The 5,161-nt window shown below is 38.5% G+C and overlaps 1 long non-coding RNA gene across 1 annotated transcript; it reads right to left on the reverse strand.

The window, feature by feature from the left end:
- Positions 1-392: 392 nt before the first annotated feature.
- LOC130918471 (uncharacterized) lies at positions 393-1,329 on the reverse strand. The gene is made up of 2 exons (XR_009063761.1): positions 936-1,329; positions 393-544 (listed from the first exon to the last, which is right to left on the reverse strand). It is a non-coding gene; the product is annotated as an uncharacterized LOC130918471 (long non-coding RNA).
- Between the last annotated feature and the right edge of the window lie 3,832 nt (positions 1,330-5,161).

The following is a 5,161-nucleotide window of genomic DNA, read 5'->3' on the forward strand; positions in this document are numbered from 1 at the left end:
TAGTCATATATACAGTACACATTTTTTAAAAGAAAAATCAAGTTACCTTCATATTTTAATGATAATGCATTATCTTTGTATAGAGAACACTTCATGCTACAGAAAAGAGTAAATACATATTTCCCACTGCCATTATCATTTTTCAATGTTGCGCTAGTCCGTTGCTATCCTAACTTTGTGTTGCTTACTAAAATTATGCTCTTTGATGTGTGCCGTTGTGTGCTTGGTATAACATGTTGTGTCACAATCTGACAACGAAAGCTAATGCTGAGTCAACATAAACCTGGTATCATTTATTATTGCGGCCTATTGAATATTTTTTCAGAATGTAATATAATTACAATATATTATATACCAATAGAATACATTAAACAGTCAACAAAATGTGTCAATGTTGTTAACAATTTATGGTTTTATTTTTTTAATGAAATTCATGCCCCTGTCAGTGCTTCAGCCTCCGCAAGTTTGGCTCTCACGTCTGGGATCTCCTGATGACACAGGCATACTCTTGGAAGGGTAATTACTTGACGGTTTACAGCAACACCTGGAAAATAAAATGGTTTTGTCATTTATTTTGAAATATCAATAACATATCATTCATTTAGCCACATTTGGGCTAGCTTTATCATATTTAGATCGGTAGGAGCTGTCCCATTACCTAAAATCCAGTTTTAGCTATGTGTAGAGCATTCATTTAGCCACATTTGGGCTAGCTTTATCATATTTAGATCGGTAGGAGCTGTCCCATTACCTAATATCCAGTTTTAGCTACGTGTAGAGCATTCATTTAGGCACATTTGGGCTAGCTTTATCATATTTATATCGGTAGGAGCTGTCCCATTACCTAATATCCAGTTTTAGCTACGTGTAGAGCATGGAAAAATATACAACCATGTAATCGCATTCTAATAAAAAAATCACGATGCTGGATTTACCACTCACTCTCCCGTTCGTGAAGTGTCGAGCTGTCAATTGGCGTCATGACGCCATCTGCTGTGTCAAGTAAATCGCCGTCATCTGACGCCTCAGGTTCAAACATGTAGGGATTAATTGTAGTTCATCTTTCCTGGGAGCCTTTGCCATCGGTAGCGTCACGAAAGAGCGATCCTGAATGGTTACCTTTGGTGGAAATATCACTGACATCGTTGTTGCTGCTATGTTAGCTGTGAATAGTCTTCTGTTGCCTACGTCACACTTCCGGGTTTGCGAAGGGACCATTAACGGAGTGCAAAAAAACTAAAAAAACGCAAATTATCCTTACAATTACGTGTTGATAATGTCATGGTTGTTTTGACGAACTTGTCCCAAGTTTATATTCATAAAATTACACCAAAATCCGGAACGGTCTTCAGTTCCCCTTTAAAGGGAACCTCAGACTTAAAGGCTTGTAGGCTCTAATAAGCGACAATTGTTCTCTTTTAGTAAAATAGGTTATAAGAAACACATAAAATATTGCCATTGACTTAAAAATCTATAATATTTAGTACATGTTTTGACCTATGTAGGGCACCATGTTTTATGTGCGCAATGGAGGCTCGAGGTGATGCTATCTATTGTCACTGTCACTCAACGAACACTACCGGTGCTCTGCAATTCCTTCTACGCGGCAATACGTCCAATACTTGCGCACATCAGTTAAAAGCAGTGAGTGCTTACTATTTCTGTTTTTTATTGAGTCTTTGATTACCTTTTCATTTCCTAAAAATAGTTTTGCATGTGTTTCCCTCTCATACTTTTAAGCATTGTGTTTTTCTTGTAAAAATGATGTGAGCATTGAACTGCTCAAAAGAAGTGAACAACTTTACAAAGTTCAGCTGCGGGTATTTTGTTATCCAGAGGTGATGAGGGTTCTTGAAAAAAAAATATTTTCAATGTTGACACACCTGCTGCTTGCCTCCTTCTTCTATGTTTCGCACTCTCCGCGTGACGTTGTACGGCTGTTTTGCCCCTACTGCTCACGTCCGCGTCACACCAGCAAAGCGTGCAGAAACTGTGGAACAAGTCTCGCTTGCTTTTGGTGAGAAATCGTGCTCTTTTGTCCATTCAATGGTAAAAGATGTCCACCATTTTGGCATGTTTGCTAGAACTGTTGTAAAATCTCGGCGAGGAAATGATGTCATCAGATAGTCACACGTGAAGCTTTGTTTACACTTTATTGCAACAATGATATAAGTCGTTTTTAACTGAAGCCACTCTTGGCCAATCACAGACCAATTGTGACAACCGTGGGTGCTGAGTTGCGTTATATAAACTGAACCATGGCCCATTTTCTTTAAAAGCCAGACAAATAGCATCCGGCTAATGGGTTGCGTCGGACGCCGGACACATCACTGAAAAGGCTGAGTGTCCGTCCTAAGACCAGACAGGTAGTCACCATTTCTGACAGTGAATGATTACAAATCCAGCATTCCCAGTTTTAATGGATTTCTGCTGCAGTAGAGTGTGTAAAATGAGGAAGATTTGACTAAACATCAAAGTGGAAGATTTACTGAACATTGATGGTGCAGAAAATCCTGGGGTGGCTTGCGTTGATGGGAACGCTGCTTTGTAGTTGAGTAACATAGCAGGTAACGCCAAAATGACTAGCACTTTAGTGTTGATTGACCTAAATCCAGTGAATCCACACGGTGAATATACAAAATGGCTGCCGTACGGAAGTTTAGTGATGTAACACTGAGCTGTTTTCTGAATGCTACAGGCTTTCTTGCGAAGTTTACTCTTAAAGTTTTTCACAGTCGCTTTGGTGCATTTCTCAAATCATCGTTGTCTTGTGCAAAACAGGTTGTGCATTTCTCAAAACAATTCATAAAAGTACCAAAACACTATGGAATGCCTGTAAAAGCCAGTTCTTGGCTCAAAATCCTTAGTCCATCTCGTAAAAAAATTCCTGTGTCAATGAACAAGTCAGTGCTATCAGAATGACCAGTCCCTGAGTCCTGTTAGAGTTAGGAAGATTGCACCATATATATCTGCATTTATTCGCATGCATTCTTAATACGTTATATTTTAATCTACAAGTAAAAGTACCTTCAATGCTCTTTCCTGTTAGTGTTAAAGCAGTAGATTAGTCAACAATGAGCTCATGGGACGGCGCCCTGTTTTGCCTTTTCAGGGAAACTGTAAATTAGTTTCACTACTTCTCCATTATTTGCTTCCCTATAAGTGGGACACTCACCCGGTTAAACATAGCACAAGGATAAGTACGTATTGTTTAGCGGAAGGGCACTAGGGTCACAGGGAGCAACAGGTTGCGCCACAGGCTGACCTAGGCGTCTGGACCGGAGGTGCTGAAGAAGCCTTTTTCGTCTGGACACCTGCTCGTCACGACATTCCGACATCACAACACCCCATGTTCTTAGTATGCAAATATTCTTACAAATGGAGTATATAAGTATTGTTCCTGGCTGTAGATTTACTGATACTTCTGCTTTTCTGTAATTCCTTGGACTAGAGAACTATCAGCTAGATATCTGTAACTGTCGATTGCTTTATCTCTGGAATCAATACACTCGGAACAAATTGCAATTCAAGGTCTGTGACTCTTTTATGTAGATTAGCATTCAATTATTAGTATACCTCTCTTTTGAGTAACAAACACGATTAAAGTTAGGACAGAGGAGTAATCCAGTATCTCTTGACCCTTAATAAGGTCCCGGACCCTCACGGTAGGTATTTTAAACCTAACAGTCCCTGTGTACAGACAAGACAGTCCAATTGCTAAGTCTTGTTGTCGATATAACAGTGCACTCTAGAAGGAAGCAATGATGCAAAAAAATGCTTAAGTTTTGATGACAATTATTGCCACTTATAAGTTACACCCTAGAGTGTGTGTAGGGTGGAGGGTGTAGATTGATTGCAAGAGACTGGAAAAGATTCATTTACATTTTTACTGTTTATAGCATTTGTTGACAAACCATGTCATTGTAATCCAGAAATGAAAAGAGAACTATGCAGCACAAAGTAAAAACTACATTTAAGAAAAAAAGAAAAAGTAAAAATCTGATTGAAATTGTCTCCTAACATTTTGCTGCATCCCTCTACCAGCAACAGCCCTTGTCAGCTCATGATTGAGAACATGGTCTACAAATGTTGCTTTCATCTCATCAGGAACACGCATAGTGCTCTTCCTTTTCTGCCTCGCCTCCCAACTCCTTCGTCACGCACCCTCACTCCTCTTCCTCATCTTCTCTTTGGCTGTTGACCTTGTCCAATTCCTTGTCCTTCCGTTGTCAAACATTTCAAGGTTGTGTTGTGTTCTAGCTATATCTATTGGTTTGTCACTGGTTGACCTAACACTTCTCTTCAGTAAAGGAAGTCAAGATTCACCTTGGAGCAATTTTCCACTTCAGGACAGATTTATGAAATAGTAATGAAAATATCTAGAAATATTTTTGACATATTTTGATGACATGTACAGCCATTTTGCATATTCTACTATTCAATCATTCAGTAATAATGCATTTCGGGCAATGTGACTTTAGCAATGGATAATGTAGGAAACAGAGATAATTTCATGGATGTACCAAAGCATTTCAACTTGCATTTCAAAGCATACCAAAGCACCGAAATGAGAAGCTGCTGTTTTGATGTGCACCAGTGACACAATGTTGAGGAGACTGAGTAGTTTTGAGGATTTCAATTCTCATCTGAGAAATGTACAACAACCAGTGAGAAAATTGTAATTTAGCAAAACTCTCGCAATCCTGCGTAGATATGGCCACTGCTCTCATATTTATTCACTCTGTGAATTGCAAGCTCAATAAGCTGCTACGAGATCTATGGTTGGATAAATGATGTTGCTTTTAGACAGAAATGTCATTGCACGATGGCAAATATGCAACTACACAATTTTGCCGTGTTTAACACTGATATTAACTGATTGTTGTCTCGATTAGAAGATCAATAAATCCACTACCAAATAAATGTTATGCATATTTTGGACAGTATTTTCTAAGAAAATAAAACCGAAAATAATCATTTAATTTTTCTAACTACATCAAACAAACCTAATGTGGAACCTCTGCCTTTAGACACAATACGTTTTCAGCTTGCACTCAAGTTGACCGGATGACTAGTTTGAATTTTTATTTGCATGTTACCAGGTGACAGGGATTGTCTCAATTGACTCAATTAAAGAGAAAAAAATAAAGGTAAATATTAT

Source organism: Corythoichthys intestinalis, chromosome 7 (assembly GCF_030265065.1).
Source record: "Corythoichthys intestinalis isolate RoL2023-P3 chromosome 7, ASM3026506v1, whole genome shotgun sequence".
NCBI lineage: Eukaryota > Metazoa > Chordata > Actinopteri > Syngnathiformes > Syngnathidae > Corythoichthys > Corythoichthys intestinalis.